We start from the raw sequence: 19607 nt of genomic DNA, 5'->3' as shown, positions 1-19607 counted from the left end.
GAGATTATTGAGCAGTCAACAAATAATCCGGGTTAAACAAATACAAAAAGTACACCAGAAGGAATTAAAATAGCATGTGTGAGAAATAGAATATTAGTTAAGTCAAAAGTCACAAACAACTGTAGATTTTGCTGTAACTCTATCCGTTCTGGAGCCTTATAAACTCCAGGTTACCGATACAACACCAATAATCATGTAAGGTTGTATACGTGTGAGACCTAATGTTTGCTCAAAAGTCACATGAATAATTCCAGGTGGTTGTTTAGAGGAGGAATAACCCATTCCTGTTGTATGAGACTGTCAGGAATTATCAAGATTACATTGTGGGGATCAATCCCTCTGTAAAAGTATGAGATAATTCTGGGGGACTAGTCAAGATTACATATACAGGAAGGGGTGATTCAAGGTGTTGTTGTGTGAAGCTATTTTGAATTACTTGTTAAATTGACTTGTTATATAGAAGAGGTGGCTAAGGGATTTTTAACAGTACCAACCATGGGGGGGCAAATCCTCACAAGAGGTCCCAGAATTTACTGGGGACGAGAAATACTTGATGTAATTAAAATGGAATCCAGGGATAGAAGAAATCTCCATTATGTAACCAGGTGGAGGGAGAGGTATGGTTTTGAGGGACGTCTAGACGCAGATAAACTCGAATCCATGCTTAAACAGATACATAAGGTGTGTAAAGGAGAAATAAGCAGTGAGAGAGAGAGAGAGTAGGAGGGGGCCAGTACCCACTGATAGCCTTACCTAATCTATTGGGGGGGGAATGAAAGGGGCCCCAGCAACCTTAGATGTATACAGTAATAATAATAATATGCCATTTAGCAGACAGGCCATGAACACAGAGGACGTGGCCAGAGCGGTAGAAGGAATGACCCACCCCAAAACAGGAATAGTAAGGTTTGGGCTGCCGTTAGAGGGCAGTGGGTTTCAGGGGATGCCCAGAGGACACTTTTGCCATGGGCCGATTACGGAGAGTATGTTGGGAAAATAACTGAATTGTGTAATAGCCTCAGAGAGACATGCAATCCATCATGAGCAGAATAACAGACAGGACAGAGCCAAGAAAGAAGAGGAAGATGCAGAGTAACTAATTGCCACTCTGGGAGAGATGGCGGGTAGAACTAGAAACTTAGGAGAGAGAGGAGATAAGGCAGGAAGAAAAGAGAAGTGAGTGAGAGGGAAAGAGAAGTGAAGGTTGAGGTCTCCGTGCCTCCCCCAGAGCAGAGGGCAGAAAGGTTATATCCAAACTTGGCAGACCAGGCATGGAGAGAAAATCCAGATGATGAATACGTAGGGAGGAGAAGGAGAGTGCAGGGGAATAATGTTGCCCCCCACCGGCCCCACCTCCCTATGAGGAAGAAGGGGCTGGAGGAGGAAGGGAAGATGAAGGTGAGGAAGAGCCAGAGGTAGAGGAGTACAGGACAAGGGCAGAGAAAGTCAGACAGGAGAGAAAAGAGAGAAAAGAGAGAGAGAAGTCCATCCCCCAGCTTTGAGCGTGAGGAAGAGGAAGATAAGGCGTGACTAGTCCTTGAGGGAGAAATAGTAGACTCTAGTGGGGGGAAGACTAAGGAACCCTTTGATCCAAATTGTGAGGTGTTTGAATTGGCTACTATTGACTTAGCACTTCAACAGGAACAGAAACCTTATTTGACATTGACAGTAATGGGTATGAAAATTAAATTCCTTTGTGATACGGGAGCCTGCAGGACAGCAACCTGTGCAACAGACAAGCCAGATGGAGTCAGGATTGATGGGGAGAAAATCATAGTGCGATCTGCCTCTGGTCATCAATTTATTGAAAGGTTATCAGCCCCAATAACCCTAAAACATGACCAATCAGGATGAGAGGCAACCATACCCATCCTGATATCTAAGCTGTGTCGGGTAAATTTACTAGGACGTGATGTAATGACTAAATTGAATGTGGCTGTCATTTCCGCTGAGAGGGGAATGGAAGTACACATAGTCAGAGACAATATGGTGGTCTGTGGGGAAGGGGAGCCATGTTATTGGGATAGGCAAGATTTGTTTAGGGTGGGAATAACTGATATTCCCCGAACCTTGATGGAACTTGCTGATGATGTAGTACCAGGCCCCACTAAAATGTCCCCCGATGACCTACACTGTACTCTCTGGTATAACAAACACCCAGGTCCAGATGCAATCTATGAGAAAGCATTATTTAAAACCACAGAAAGGACTATAGCCTTGAAATGGTTTCACTATGACAACACCCACGCAGTAGTGGAGGTGGAAATAGGGCCCCAAAGTCAGAGACTGTTCAGGGAAATATGGAGCCCACATGTGTCCCTAGCAAAGGAGCCAGCAGAGGACTGGAAAGACATGGGCCAGTGGGTATCCAAGGGTAAGAGGATCACTGATTGGGTCAATATTGTGAGTGGCGATCAACACAGCCCATCCACAGATAGTACATTTAGATGAGAATAGCAGATGCTGAGGAGAGGAATACCTGTTGACAGAACAACAGGAGTCAGACTTAAAAGAAGTTCCAGAGCATTTGTGGTCCCGGGGTCCAGCAGACGTAGGATTAATAAAAGGGGTAATTCCAGTACAGGTGATACCCAAATCTAATCATAGGCCATATCAGAAGCAATACCCTATGAAACCAGAAGCAATAAAAGGTTTGCAGTTTACCAAGAGCAGATTGGGAGGGACCTTGAGGGAGGGCCAATTCCCGGGGAGATAGTGAGGCCAGAAACAAAGGTGCAGTGTCCTGGAAATCACAGTCTGTTTTGTTTTTTTCAGTTCTGCTGGGAGTACATTGGATGATGGGGTTTTGTGTTGAATTAGAGACAGTGAGACTATTAGTCAATACCTAGGAGAGAAGAGAGGTTACGGTAGCAAAGACAGACAAGAAGGAAATGGTAATAGTGGAGACAGGAGTGAGTGGAAGTGTTACAATTGTGACAAAACGGGACATTTTGCTAGAGAATGTGAGGAACCGTGTAGTTACTGTGCAAGGAAAGGGCACCAGTTAAGAAACTGTAGGCAGAAGGGGAAGAGAGAAATCAGGAGTCCTCATGACCTGGCTGTTTGGTTGTTGTTTTTTAATTGGGGTTTTCAAATAAAAAACAACACACCTAGTATGATGTTTATAAAGCCTTGTTGTTTCAATTTTGGGGGGTTTTCAGCAGGTCAAGGGTGATAGATCTTAGAGGAGCACACAGTGAATTTTATGGAGTTTTTTAGGTTTTGGCTGAGTTTGGGGTATATATGATTTCTTATGAGAATGAATGTCATGAGGATTAATGAACACTTGGGATAAGTAACATTTATTAAATATTTAGAATAATGGTAATGTTTGGTATTCTATGGGATGGTATTTCAATTACCTCTGAACTCTGTTTTAACTTTCTGGTGTTAATTAATCATCCACACTGGTAAATTCTAAAGGCATGAGAGGAGGACTTTAAGATAGTTTATTTTACCAAGAAATAAAAATAAGGGATGGCAATTGGATGATAAATTACCAATATTACCTAAGTGATTGTTAGGTAGGTGATAATATTGACACATGGGCAGTGACATGTGTCAAAAGGAGGGATGGATGGTAGAACAGATTAGACAACACTTTGTTGCACATGGGATTACTAATTATTTTTAAAAAAATATGTGTTATCTGTGCTCAAAATAATCACCAGGGCAGACAAAGGGCACCTCAGGGTGAGTATCCTCCGGCTAAGTACCCTTTCCAGCAATTGGAAATGGATTTTATAGAGTTATCACGGAGTGAAGGGAAGAAATTTAGAGTAACCCCAGATAAAGATGGGTTATCCCCCTTTGAGAAAGTGTTTGGAAGACCTTACAGAATGCCACAGTTGGCAGGACCAGACAGGCAGACATAGAACTAGAGAGCACCCTAGCAGAACACGTGAGAAGGTCGTTTATTAACCACACCTGTATGTCAGAGGTTTTGTGCCCCCACAGGTGAATTAAAGGAGAAGGTGACCCACTCTATCTAACCAGGAGACTGAAGCAGGCCTGGCGGGAAGGGCCCTACCAAGTACTGCCTTTGCCAGCAGAATAGCTGAGAGATCCATCTGGGTGCATGTCACACACTGTAAAAAGGTAAAACCAGCTACACCTGACGAACAAACACAGAGTTAGGAGAAAGATCCGATCACCACTAGGGCTCGGGGGTTGGCTCCTTAACGAAGATTCCCTTACCCTGTCTGATCATCCCTGTGTGAGTTCGATAGAAGGTAAAGCAATGGGTTGGCCTCTGGCATCTGACATGTTCTCAGGGCGAGGGTGGGGATTCACAGGTCTCCCGACGGTAGGTAGCTGTCTGATTGTGGGGGCCATATTCCTAACACACACGGACCCTCCTGTTTCAGCCAGAAGTGGTAGTTAACCTAACACAAGTTGAAAAGGCATAGGAGACAGCTAGACGTAGGGAAAGGGGAAATTCTAGGGACTTTAGGGAAGGACATCACCATATGTATGTCACCATGTACATCCTGGGACTATGTAGTTGCTTATACCAAGCGGGGGGGGATATGTCAATCTCCATACACAGTTCAGGGACAGGTGTAGTATTGTGAAAGTAGGGAATTATCAGAAATGGCAGTGCGACCCATATGAGGGTAGGTACTGTCTGAAAGTCTGAACTATGCTAAAACAGATTACAGACCTGACAAGTGAGATATCTTCTTCAACTGGGGCACCCTATAGAGTAAACCTCTCTGAGGGAGGTAGTGAGACCGGGGCCGGGGTGAAGATAGTGCAAACTATAGACCTGAAGGAAGTAGTACAGGTGGAAACGGGGTATAGAAATCTTAACCTGTGGTTGGAATGGATTCAGTATACGGCAAGAACTATGTCTAAAGAGGACTGTTTTGCCTGTGGGACAGCCAAACCAGGGTTAACAACTACTCCGTTCCCCTTGACAGGCTTTGACTCTGTCAGGTTTATCCTCCATGCAAGCCACCTGGGAATGTGGTGAAATAGTATTGTAGTAACTTGCACTTTCTGTATCCCCTGATAACAAAGTCACCCCAACCTAGGTTGCCTCCGTTTGAAGTCTCAGGGGATTCTTATTATTGTTTTTCTAGGACTAGTAAGGATAGGATACAGGGTAGGGCATCTTAGCTCCTGCTCCCACACAGAGAATGTCACACCTAAAGAGACCATGACTAATCTCTCCTCTTTGTTGCAGCCAGAGGATTTTAGGAACCAAAACCAGGCCCATGCTGACATCTGATGGTTGTGTGGTGATAACTGATTGTGAACTTACCTACATACGCAAACAATCAAACGTGTCAGAGACTGGTGAGTTGTCTCGTAGAAAGTAGGACCTCCTCCCGGGATCCTTTGATGAAAGGATATATATTGATGGGATCCACAATCAGATCGCAGCTGGGTTTGAATCAAGTATTTTCTGGTGGTCAACAATTAATAAAAACGTAGATTGGATGAATTATGTTTACTATAACCAGCAAAGATTTATAAACCACACTTGTGATGCAATAAAGGGATTAGCTGAGCAGACAGCGGCAACTAGCTTAATGACATGGCAGAATAGAATAGCTTTAGATATGCTTTTGGCTGAGCGGGACGGGGTTTGTGTTCTGTTTGGATCTATGTGCTGTACTTTCATCCCCAAACAATACAGCACCGGACGGGTCCGTGACCAAAGCGCTTCAGGGACTCACCACGCTGGCGAACGAACTGGCTGAGAACTCTGGTATTGATAGCTCCCTAAACGGTTAGTTTGATAACATATTTGGTAAATGGAAAACTATTGTTGTAACTATTCTGGGTGAAGTTATAGCTTCTATGGGTATACTTGTTCTTTGTGAATGTTGTCTTATTCCCTGTGTCTGAGGGTTGGTGAGCAAGGCGGTTTCCCAACAGATGGTGAGATACGGCCCAATCCCGGACTCCGACTGAAGGATATGACCTACCAGGCTTGGTGGAGGGACGACGACGATCCAGATAGTTTGAGACTGGATGTTTTCCTAGAACTATAAATCTCTAGTTTAAAAGTTATTGTAATGATCTTTTGTGTATTAAAGTCTCGTTTTAAGTATGATGTACTAGTTACCATTGCTAAAAAGTAACGTTATGCTTTTAATCATGGGGTAACCCTGATGAACCTGTAATGTTTTAATATGCAAACCAACTTATATACTTCAATGAGTGTGATTCATTTCTATAACAACATATATTTTGTATGTGTGTAATATTTAGTCAAAGGGTGGAATTGATAGATTAATTATTAATGACTAATTATTACACCCTGAAACTGTGTATAATGTGTGAGTGTAGGACCAGTAAAGGCTATGGCATTGAGCCACTATTTAGCAATGTGAGTAAGAGTCAGGCCAGACAACAAAGACAACTGAGAAACTAAGATAAAGAGGCCTCCCAATTTAGGGAGGGGAGAAACTGTTATGAAAACATGGTGCAGAATATTGTGAGAACGGCAATAACTGAGTAAAGCAGGGAGTAGGATATGTGTGTGTGTGTGTGTATGTATGTGTGTATGCATGTGTGTATATGTGTGTGTGTGTGAACTGAAGGTCAGTAGAGCCGTTTTGGAGTGGAAAACTACAGCCCGCCTACAGAGGGAAGGGATTTCTTTTTGTATGACGTATGAGTATAAAAGATGGACTCTGAAATTGTGATGGCAGAATTCTCAATGAATAAATATCTCTGACCATGCAGACCGGGACTCTGGCCGTTACTTAAATCCCAAAAGACTTACAACCTTTTGGGAGACGCACAGAGACACTAAAATAGTTTGTTAAAGAATTCACATAACACAGGGAACATTTGTGAGTAAAAAACCTGGGTAAGATAAAGCTATTCTATTTGTTTAGGTTCTATCTACTAACTAGAGAAAGATGACCAACACACCTGATGTAGGATTCACTGCTGTACTGAGGGTCAAAGGAGAGGTCAAACCTGGTGAGATGAGATAACTCATATTACACAAAAACAAATATAAATTAATGTAATATCTAAGGTCATTCAATAAGCAGAAAGAGAGAAGTACACTACACATTATCTACAAATCAGATCAATCAATCCAAATCTGGACTGAAAATCACAAGCAGCTATGAATGGGTCAATTCATAAATCGGTTGGAGCTTTAGTGAATTAATGTGAACAAAAATATAGATGTAAGTTAAACTTAGTAGGCCTACTTACTGGTAGTTGGTCTCACTGTGGTGTCTGGGGTCAAAGTAGAAGTAACAGTTGAAACTAGTGAGAAGCAATATGATTACACAAGAATACAGTATTACATTAACACTTTGGTCACTTAATTTTACAGGCCCGTAATCTAAACCATTGACTGTACTATTGGTATTTGCAGAGATGGTGATTTAGAGGACCAACACACCTTCTGTAGGACTCACTGTCGTGGTGGCCGGCAAAGTAGATCTAGGACCTGGAGTCAAACCCACTGAGAAGGCATATTAATACAATTAGCATTTTATTCATGATCATATTAATGATCATTATGTTGTTGTTGGCCTTTTTAAATATCTTTATGACTTGTCTTTTCAAAGTGGGCAAAGTAGGACTATAAAAATCACTACGGACAGATTGCTTCTAGCCCAGGTAGATTATATTTCTCCTCATTATAGAGATGATAAGACCAATTCATAAGGTGATAAAGTCTTTCAGGACAGATAAGGTGTTGATTGTTGTTGACGGCTTCCTAGAATAAGATCACCATGTTATCTAACAGCAGAAGCATAACAGTGCATAGATACAATCTAAACACTCGACTAGATGAACACAGAAATGATATTACTTGTGCTGATGATCCCAGGCATTGGTGTTGAGGCTGGTGTCCTATCTATAGAACTGCTTAATTATCTAACAGAACAGCTTAATTTACACATTTACACAACTATTCTTATTGCTGAAACCTGCTATGTTTTAAAATAACAGCAGTGCCACTATAAAATAACAAATGTGTAGCCTACCTGCTATAGAAGGTGTCTGAATAGTTTGTCATGCATATTTATGAGTGCCATTTAAATCATGTGTGCTGTGTGTTTACAACAATTGCCTTTCACTTAATTCCTTACATTCTCACGTGTGAAATCAAATGGAATCGCATGGACTATTTTGCCTGCTTGTATGGTGTCCTGTGATTCCACAGATTAGCATGGACTAAAGTGACATTGAGACAGCTGTTGTCAATTCTCTATCAACTCCTCCCTCCCCAAACAAATTACTAAACACGCCCCAGAACTAGAGTTAAAAGGAACTGGACCAGTGACCTCTCGACCGACTCACTGCTCCTCTCCGCTGGTCCCCTGCTGTGGGAAAGACACAAATCACAACGCTCTCTATAGCAGTACTAAAGGAAAGTGCTTGTTTCAAACGTGTGACTGTTACCCCAATTGTTGGCCAGTACATGCTCTAATTGTATGTTTTGTGTCTCCCACGACTACAGACACTGGGGACACGCCCGACGCTGCTGTGATAGGCTAAACCCAACTCTACCACGCAGCTGGGCTGGTGCGGAGCGAGGGACAGTAGGCGACCTGCCGTTGAACACCAGACCAGCCATCGACTACCAGACCAGCCATCGACTACCAGACCAGCCATCGACTACCAGACCAGCCATCGACTACCAGACCAGCCATCGACTACCAGACCAGCCATCGACTACCAGACCAGCCATCGACTACCAGACCAGCCATCGACTACCAGACCAGCCATCGACTACCAGACCAGCCATCGACTTACGATCCCTGCTCGGGAGGAAGAGACGAACCCTGCTCAGAAAGACCCAAATGAACATTGGCCACCGATCGGGAATGAACTGGTGTGTTAGTTTGGGAGACACAGAGATGGAGGAGTCTCTTTCTCTGATTACTGTAAAACTGACTGTCAGCCTGGGAGGAGGTGGGTCTGTGAGATCAGAAGAATAGAGTGTGCTTCTTTGATTGTTGCATTTAAAAACATTACAGGTAATCCATACACACTAACAGTATGTAAAATCTATAAATACTGTCGAACTCTTCATTTTCAACTACATCAGTATCTATGTTTGCATAGTACAGTAAAACCTACAGTAAGACCTATTAAGTGAAATGAAGACATTGGTGAAATATGACATAAGATCTAATTTTCTGAACAAGCATAATGAGCATACAGTATAACAGTGAAGTGTATAATTTTACAAACCACCTACTTACCCTGAACAGTGACTGAGACAGGGTCACTGAAAGGAGATTTGTGAGACTTCCCTATAGAGTAGTAACATTTCACTTTGACCACAGCTGGAATTGTTGATCCCGCCCTCTTGAGCAGCTCAGTTCCTGTTATTGTCTGCGTACACAATGAGTCTGGAAGATTCTTCACCCCCTCTATGTAGAAGTAACAGTGAGACACATGGAGAGATGGAGGAGTCTGACAACTCAGCTGAACTGATTCTCTCTCTCTGATGACTGCAGAACTCACTGTCAGCTGAGGATGGTCTGTGAGAATAGGGGAATTAAGCATTTAGCGGTTTTGAGAAATTTACTGACAGCCTAATCCCTCCTTGTTATGTCAGACTTATCTCATGTAGCGACATTATGGGAAATTAAGGAGATATCATATATTGCTTGATTACTTAATGTAATAACTTATTACAACAAACAGTATGATAAAATATCCCAAGAGGAACATGGTAATCATGGCACAACAGTAAATAGTTTACAACCATTAAAAACAATCTTCTTACCCTGAATTGTGACTGTAGAAGGCTCACTGTATATGGATCTAAACTGTGAACCTGTAGCAATGTACTGACATTGTATTTTGACCTCAGCTGGTGAACTCTGACCTGTCCACCTCAACAGTAGTGTTCCTGTGAGTGTCTGTTGACAGGGTGATGGTAGGGTAAATTCCACTTGCCCCTCTATTTTGAAGTAACACTCAGAGACAGATGGAGCAGTCTGACAGTTCAGCTGAACTGAGTCTCTCTCTTTGATGACTGCAGGAATCACTGTTAGACTGGGCTGAGGAAGATCTGTGAGATCAGAGGGATGATGGAGTGTCTCTTAATTTAATTAGGAATTAATTTTCAATGTTTAAGTACTCATATAGATCACAGGAGGTTGGTGGCATCTTAATTGGGGAGAACAGGCTCACGGTAATGATTAGAGCGGAATAAGTGGAATGGTATCAAATACATCAAACATGGTTTCCATGTGTTTGATGCCATTCCATTCGCTCCATTCAAGCCATTATTATGAGCCGTCCTCCCCTCAGCAGCATCCACTCATATAGATACTGTACCACTTAATATTATATAAGTTTGAAAGACAAAAAAAACTGTCACTGTTGTCTATTTAAGCAATAAACCATGAGAACCTGTGCCAGGAACAGCCTTTAGGAGGAAGTTATAACAAAACAATCCCCGGGTTCGAGGGTCATTTTGCTTTTATAAAATGGTTGCCAACATTAAAAAAAAGAAGATTAAGGACATGTTTTCATTAAAGACGTTATTGTAATGAGTAAATTTGCTTTATTTAATCCTTCCACCAGAACATATGCGCCTCATTTTCGAACGTTGCTATATGGGCACAGCCAAACAATGGAAGTGATGGATTCGACTTCTGCTTGATTTACCTACTGCAGCGCGCTGGTGGCAAATTTGCCAGAGTAAATTATTTAAAAGAGTCCATTTATAGAGTATGAATGTCAAGTAAACAAGTATAAGTGTAATTTTATATTTATTTCATTCAAGTACTGGTTCAGACCATTCAATGCTTTCAGGGTGTGTTCATTGTCAGTGACAACTACAACTAATACTTCAATGTAGGCTACATGTAGACCTAATGAAAAATAATATAGTATTTAAATGTAGCAATTCAACAACAAATGCTGTTTAGCCTGCTAATCTTTTACAGCATGTCATTGCCTCCTTGCTCAAGTGGTTTGCAAGTGATTTCCATTTTGCTAATGGTTGTCAATGCCTTTGGGTCTTCTTTTTGACTGTGCTCATCTGTGTATGTCCTGTGCAACTATTTGCAATACATCAGTGCAACAATGTTATCATAACCGGCCAAAAGTGATCACACCAATGCATTTTCTCTCCTCAACTTTCCCCGACATACATTTTCTATGCTGTAGGCCTGTTTTAGATTCAGCAATTAGCAAGAGCAAGCCTGCTTCTTTCCCCAAATAGGCTATTAGGCCTAGTATAAACAATTATCAAAATAAATGTCCTATAGCTTTTGCAGCCTATAGGAATGTCCCATTGCGGAGAGGCATGCGTAGCCTATAGCCTGTTGCGAACGGGAACAGCTGGAAGAGTGGCTAGTGATGTGTAGCCGAAGTAAGAAGCTAAATATTAGCTAGATATTATGCCATTCATTAGCTAAATATTAGGACTGTTGGCTAAATATTTACCTGTCAAATAAATTAACACGTTATGAAATGGTAGATCTGTAGTGCGTTCCTCAACGCTCTGCTATGTTGTCCTCAGGCTCGCAAAGCTCCACTATTGATCAGGCCTACGTTTTTAGACAATACAATTATTATACCTGGGCTACAACAACACAGTGCAATGAAGAATGTATTATTGTTATCAAGTGAATACACAATTATTCTACATAGGTTGTAAACTGCAGTGCTAATTTGAATAACCGCTCATGCGTCATGTTTTGTTTCATGCCTAAATAACTGCATAGGCCAACAACCTAGGCCTGATTATGTAACCATTTTGATCAGTTTGGGTCCATTCTCGACAGTTTAGATTCAGCAGGTCCAGAAAGGTACATTAGCAGGCCACTCATATGGTGTAGGCCTATTTTGTCAGGATGTAGCCCGGTGTTAAGATAGGCCTACTATCGGAAAATATGGGCTTCTCCAACTCCCCGCCCGTTAATGCTGTACCCTATTTTACATTCAGCAAGCAAGAGCAAGCATGCATCTCTCCTTCAAAAGGCTACAATAGGCTACAGAAAACAAGTCTAAATAAGTGTCCAACAAGTTTTTGTAGTCTGACTTTTCCTGGGACTCCACAAGATTTAAAAGGAATAGCCGTGGCAGCAGAGAGGACAGGTGCGTAATTGAGCAACAGAACAATTAAGATAGACTCGAGATGTAGCCTATAGCCTAAGTTAGAAGCATATGCATATTAGCCAATAATTCATAAACTCAATGTTACCCTTAATACTGCAGTGAATTCAGTGCCCTCCATAATTATTGGGACAGTGAAGCATTTGTTATTATTTTGGCTCAATACTTCAAAACGTTGGATTTAAAATTAAACAATGACTATGTGGTTAAAGTGCAGACTGTCAACTTGAATTTGCGTGTATTTTCATCCATATCGGGTGAACCGTTCAGAAATTAGAGCATTTTTGTACATAGTCCCCCCATTTTAGGGGAGCAAAAGTATATGGTCCAACATTCATTGCACGAAATGACTACATCAAGCTTGTGACTCTACAAATTTGTTGGATACATTTGCTGTTTGTTTTGGTTGTGTTTCAGATTATTTTGTGTTGTGAAGTACATGTGGGTAGAGTTAAATTCACTATGCATAGATAATAAACAGTCCGGGTAGCCATGATTAACTATTCATGAGACTTATGGCTTGGGGGTAGAAGCTGTTAAGAAGCATTTTGGCCCTAGACTTGGCGCTCCGGTACCGCTTGCCATGCGGTAGCATAGAGAACAGTCTATGACTAAGGTGGCTGGAGTCTTTGACACTTTTTAGGGCCTTCCTCTGACACCGCCTGGTATAGAGGTCCTGGATGGCAGGAAGCTTGGCCCCAGTGAAGTACTGGGCCATACGCATTACCCTCTGTAGTGCCTTGCAGTCAGAGGCCGAGCAGTTGCCATACCAGGCAGTGATGCAACCAGTCAGGATGCTCTAGATGGTGCAGATGTAAAACTTTTTGAGGATCTGAGGACCCATGCCAAATCTTTTAACGCTAATATTTGAAATTCGAACTCCAGCTGTCCCATAGTAATAAACGAATGTGTCGGGATGATACAGTCTGGCATCTTTTCTCAGCCAGTTGAAATCATGAATCAGTATAATTTTTATGGATATATATATAAAGAACACAAAATCCAGCTAGTTTGCTGTCATTCCAGCTTCAGTTTGAAATGATTATGTTAGCTGTGTAGTTGGCTGGCTCCTCTGAATAGTGTCCTGGAGAGAGAGCACATTTTCTATGCCAGTCGAAATCGCGCATCGAGTCATTAGCTCATTGTTATGGATGTATCCCCCCCAAAAAATCTATAGAAAACAGCTTTAACAAACGCAAATGCAGCTTCTTTGCTGTTATTCTGGCTGCACTGTGGGACGTGACTGTGTTAGCCGAATTTGCCTAGCTAGCAAGCAAGGGATAAGAACGTTGACAGCCATCATGGCAACGGAACATTTAGAATGATTGACCAGCCGGCTTGGGTACCAACCCTAGATTTGTGTCGGAACTACACTGAGTATACCAAACGGCCCTCTGGTTCGTTCAGCCATTCCTATGGGAAAAAGGAATGGGGAAAGAATAGGGTTTTGGTATAAACGCTGAAAATAAGGTCTGAATTTAACACAGGCTTATGAGATCTTATACGTTTCATTCTATGAGATAATAGCAGTCAGTTAACATGACCTTTATAAATTATGAAGTCTTTATGTGATTTATGTGTTTTTTATTATTACATAAATTCTTCAAAATTCACAAAAAGTGATGTTAGCTGATGAAGATGATCTCATAGAACAAAACGTATAAGATCTCCTAAGCCTCTGTTTACCACAGACCTTACTTTCAGTGTTTATCCAAAAACCCTCCAAAAACCCCATACATTTTCCTCATAGGCTTTGTCCAACGAACCATGGCGGAGTTATTGCCTACAAAAAGACGTGATTACTATTTATCTCTATAGAAACAACATGTCAATTGTATTTCGTCTCCAATGTTTATTGAAAATATAAATTAATTTGCACAATGAGCGCTTGTTGTCTCTCAAATACATCGTTAAGGTACAGTTTTTGGTTAGCTAGCTAGCGCATTTTTGCCATAGTAGCATTGACATGAAATCAGTCAAAACACCTCAAAACAAGACATGGTAGCAATAACAAGATGAAACAAGCCACTTATGACTCCCCACATGGCAGTTTCTTGTCATTCTGGCTAGCAATCTGGCCATCCTGATTCACAACAACATGTTTTATAATAGACAACAGAGTCTCTAAAGTTATGTATTAACAAGGTAATTAGAACGACAAAGTTGCCATTTTGATTTACAGTGGATAAAGATCACTTTGATTGATTGGTGGTAATATTATTTAGTAAAAATAGTAAACTGAATTGTTAAAATTGAAAATCATTCCAGTTTTTTTTTTTTTTATTTAACCTTTATTTAACCAGGTAAGCCAGTTGAGAACAAGTTCTCATTTACAACTGCGACCTGGCCAAGATAAAGCAAAGCAGTGCGATAAAAACAACAACACAGAGTTACATATGGGGTAAACAAAACATAAAGTCAAAAATACAACAGAAAATATATATACAGTGTGTGCGAATGTAGTAAGTTATGGAGGTAAGGCAATAAATAGGCCATAGTGCAAAATAGTTACAATTTCGTATAATACTGGAATGATAGATGTGCAAATAGAGATACTGGGGTGCAAATTAGCAAAATAAATAACAATATGGGGATGAGGTAGTTGGGTGGGCTAATTTCAGAAAGGCTGTGTACAGGTGCAGTGATCGGTAAGCTGCTCTGACAACTGACGCTTAAAGTTAGTGAGGGAGATAAGAGTCTCCAACTTCAGAGATTTTTGCAGTTCGTTCCAGTCATTGGCAGCAGAGAACTGGAAGGAATGGTGGCCAAAGGAGGTGTTGGCTTTGGGGATGACCAGTGAGATATACAGTGGGGGAAAAAAGTATTTAGTCAGCCACCAATTGTGCAAGTTCTCCCACTTAAAAAGATGAGAGAGGCCTGTAATTTTCATCATAGGTACACGTCAACTATGACAGACAAATTGAGAAAAGAAAATCCAGAAAATCACATTGTAGGATTTTTTATGAATTTATTTGCAAATTATGGTGGAAAATAAGTATTTGGTCACCTACAAACAAGCAAGATTTCTGGCTCTCACAGACCTGTTACTTCTTCTTTAAGAGGCTCCTCTGTCCTCCACTCGTTCGTTACCTGTATTAATGGCACCTGTTTGAACTTGTTATCAGTATAAACGACACCTGTCCACAACCTCAAACAGTCACACTCCAAACTCCACTATGGCCAAGACCAAAGAGCTGTCAAAGGACACCATAAACAAAATTGTAGACCTGCACCAGGCTGGGAAGACTGAATCTGCAATAGGTAAGCAGCTTGGTTTGAAGAAATCAACTGTGGGAGCAATTATTAGGAAATGGAAGACATACAAGACCACTGATAATCTCCCTCGATCTGGGGCTCCACGCAAGATCTCACCCCGTGGGGTCAAAATTATCACAAGAACGGTGAGCAAAAATCCCATAACCACACGGGGGGACCTAGTGAATGACCTGCAGAGAGCTGGGACCAAAGTAACAAAGCCTACCATCAGTAACACACTACGCCGCCAGGGACTCAAATCCTGCAGTGCCAGATGTTTCCCCCTGCTTAAGCCAGTACATGTCCAGGCCCGTCTGAAGTTTGCTAGAGTGCATTTGGATGATCCAGAAGAGGATTGGGAGAATGTCATATGGTCAGATGAAACCAAAATAGAACTTTTTGGTAAAAACTCAACTCGTCGTGTTTGGAGGACAAAGAATGCTGAGTTGCATCCAAAGAACACCATACCTACTGTGAAGCATGGGGGTGGAAACATCATGCTTTGGGGCTGTTTTTCTGCAAAGGGACCAGGACGACTGATCCGTGTAAAGGAAAGAATGAATGGGGCCATGTATCGTGAGATTTTGAGTGAAAACCTCCTTCCATCAGCAAGGGCATTGAAGATGAAACGTGGCTGGGTCTTTCAGCATGACAATGATCCCAAACACACTGCCCGGGCAACGAAGGAGTGGCTTCGTAAGAAGCATTTCAATGTCCTGGAGTGGCCTAGCCAGTCTCCAGATCTCAACCCCATAGAAAATCTTTGGAGGGAGTTGAAAGTCCGTGTTGCCTTGCGACAGCCCCAAAACATCACTGCTCTAGAGATCTGCATGGAGGAATGGGCCAAAATACCAGCAACAGTGTGTGAAAACCTTGTGAAGACTTACAGAAAACGTTTGACCTGTGTCATTGCCAACAAAGGGTATATAACAAAGTATTGAGAAACTTTTGTTATTGACCAAATACTTATTTTCCACCATAATTTGCAAATAAATTCATTAAAAATCCTACAATGTGATTTTCTGGATATTTTTTTCTCATTTTGTCTGTCATAGTTGACGTGTACCTATGATGAAAATTACAGTCCTCTCTCATCTTTTTAAGTGGGAGAACTTGCACAATTGGTGGCTGACTAAATACTTTTTTTCCCCACTGTACCTGCTGGAGCGCAGACTACGGGTGGGTGTTGCTATGGTGACCAGTGAGCTAAGATAAGACGGGGATTTGCCTAGCAGTGATTTATAGATGACCTGGAGCCAGTGGGTTTGGCGACGAATATGTAGTGAGGGCCAGCCAACAAGAGCGTACAGGTCACAATGGTAGGTAGTATATGGGGCTTTGGTGACAAAACGGATGGCACTGTGAAAGACTACATCCAATTTGCTGAGTAGGGTGTTGGAGGCTATTTTGTAAATGACATCGCCGAAGTCAAGGATCGGTAGGATAGTCAGTTTTACGAGGGCATGTTTGGCAGCATGAGTGAAGGAGGCTTTGTTGTGAAATAGGAAGCCGATTCTAGATCTAACTTTTGATTGGAGATGCTTAATGTGAGTCTGGAAGGAGAGTTTACAGTCTAACCAGACACCTAGGTATTTGTAGTTGTCCACATACTCTAGGTCAGACCCACCGAGAGTAGTGATTCTAGTCGGGTGGGCGGGTGCAAGCAGCGTTCGGTTGAAGAGCATGCATTTAGTTTTACTAGCGTTTAAGAGCAGTTGGAGGCTACGGAAGGAGTGTTGTATGGTATTGAAGCTCGTTTGGAGGTTTGTTAACACGGTGTCCAATGAAGGGCCAGATGTATACAAAATGGTGTCATCCGCATAGAGGTGGATCCGAGCGTCACCAGCAGCAAGAGCGACATCATTGATTGATTGAGTTTAAAGATGCACTAAACAGAAATCTCTCCGCCATTTCCTGGTTGCTAAAATTCTAATAGTTCGCCTAATTTCAGTTTGTGACAAAACAAGCAAGTATAGTGTAGAGAATCATTGAACCATCTAAACCGCTGTGAAATATATTTTCCATAACCAAAAATATTGTAATTTCAGCTGTTTGAAGCTGGTGTACAAAACAGAAAGTAAAAGACGCAAAAACGAAACTTAAAAATGGGAAGCATAGAAATAGCGCACATAGAACAGACCTACCGCTTCTTAGACTTGCTTTCAATGCGGATGACAGATCTATAACTCACAATTCTATGTGAAATTTGTCTGGTAGCCCAAAAAAATACATATTGCAGCTTTAAATTCAGAATAATGATACTGACCTTGGCCTTTGATGTATTGGAAGGTATCTAGAAATAACAAAATGCGTCATTATCATGCTCTTTTTACCATTATGAAAAATAAGAAAACATGAGAGGGGAACACTTTACACAAGTTGGAGAAGCAGAATAGCCTGTAATGCATTCACGGCCATGTTATCAAGCAGTGGTCCTCCTTAGCTGAACAAAATGTAAAATAATGACAGAGAAAAATGTATAAATTGGATGATCAATGGAATAAGACACTTATTATAACCATAAAATGTAGAAATATCAAGAGTTCCTAAAGTAAAAGACTAAAAGAAGGGAAAGAAGAAGAAGAAGAGGAATAACCTGTAGCACAAACAGATGATGGAATTTGGAATGGAGGAAAAACTCACTGAAAAGGAGGATGACCAAAAACAGATAACCAGCCATATCAGGGATGAACAAAGCTATTTTTTAGAGAGCTACATACATACTGTTAGTCTGACTTCACAGAATATGGTGGCTGTGACTGGGACATAGAATAAATGTTTCAATAGAGAAGTAGATGTGGAGCTTGTTCACAGGAAAACCACAGATGTCTCATATGGCAAGTGTGGGCTAATGTTGCAGAGGACAGGGGGGCTGAACATTCAGAATCATTTATAATGATAATATGCCATTTAGCAGACGCTTTTATCCAAAGCGACTTACAGTCATGCGTGCATACATTTTTTGTGTATGGGTGGTCCCGGGGATCGAACCCACTATCTTGGCATTACAAGCGCGTGCTCTACCAGCTGGGCTACAGAGAACCACATCAGTCATTAAAGCTATGTCTTTAACAGATATTATTTTGTATCATTATTCGCGTCAATTTGATTTTTAAAACCAACAGACTAACATGTCTGTCTGAGTAAAATATTTATCTTTGACCTTTTGTTTTAAGTTTTTGATAGCTGCACAAAGTTTAATTACAAAAACCCTGCATTTGTGGTTGAGAGATTTATGATCACCCTATAGTCTGCCCACTTGTATGGGATTATTGTTATTGAGCTACACCCATTGCAATGGAGGGCATTTAACATTGCTCATTCAATTACTTGTATGGGTATCTCACTTCTCCTCATGGTGTCCATGATTGCATGCGTAGGCATGTCTATATACATTGCTAACTCTTGTCTCTTGGAGCTGAGAAGAAAAAGCAGAAGGAGAAACCTTCAGAGGCAGGTATGGTTTCAGTTATGTTCTGACTATTGGCATTGTTCAAGTGGTTTTGGTGTATAGGGAATTTTTTTAATAATTGTCATAATGGATACTGTTCCCTATTTGGGCTTTATGGTTAAAATGAACCTAAAATATTCAATGGGTGATTGTCTGGCAAACCTGTCATTTATCTATCAGGATGCAGATCTCAGGAAGGCCGCAAAAGCATCTGCTTCCAATGTGTCCCCTGCTAAGAAGCCCAGGTCAAAGAGGCCTGCAGAGGACAAAGAGGCAGAGGGAGAGCTGAGGATCAACCCAAAGCACAGAAGACTACCAAAGCTGCCAAGGGTGAAGGAGCAGCCAAGAAGGGTGCAAAGGCCAAAGCTTCCCAGAAGCCTGCAGAGGGTGATGAAGGGGACAATGCTGCTCCTGAAGCTAAAACCACAGGGAAACGAGGCAAGAGGGCAGCAGCAGAGTGACTGCACTCCTTTTATCCAAATGTTGGTTTTAAAGATTCACTTTGTATGTTTTTGAATAAAGCAGTTTGTTTTTTGAAGTTCTTGTTTGTGGTATTAAGTGTAGACCTGGCTGCTGTAAAATGTAATTGTGCAGTCTCCACTTTTCCTGTAGAAAAGCGTTGATGGTAGCTAGGGGTTTGTGAAGATGTTTAATGATTCACTGATGCTTTTAAAAAAAGTTGTTTCTTATACCTGCTTAATGAGTACCCTCTTCTGCCAGGTTACTTGTTTCACTAGGACAGTGACTCCCCTGTTCCTGGAAAATATTGATGGCAAAGGTGTTTTCTATACAGTCAAGACTTCGTTGTTCGTCCATCATAGGTTGATGACCA

The 19607-nt window shown here is 41.4% G+C and overlaps 1 long non-coding RNA gene across 1 annotated transcript; it reads right to left on the bottom strand.

The window, feature by feature from the left end:
- Nucleotides 1-8672: 8672 nt before the first annotated feature.
- On the bottom strand, nt 8673-18206 carry LOC121575473. Its single transcript, XR_006661496.1, has 3 exons — nt 17591-18206; nt 9725-10012; nt 8673-9476 (listed from the first exon to the last, which is right to left on the bottom strand). It is a non-coding gene; the product is annotated as an uncharacterized LOC121575473 (long non-coding RNA).
- Nucleotides 18207-19607: the final 1401 nt, after the last annotated feature.

The sequence above is a fragment of the Coregonus clupeaformis genome, chromosome 10 (assembly GCF_020615455.1).
Source record: "Coregonus clupeaformis isolate EN_2021a chromosome 10, ASM2061545v1, whole genome shotgun sequence".
Taxonomy (NCBI): domain Eukaryota; kingdom Metazoa; phylum Chordata; class Actinopteri; order Salmoniformes; family Salmonidae; genus Coregonus; species Coregonus clupeaformis.
This window is presented reverse-complemented; position numbering and strand designations above follow the sequence as displayed.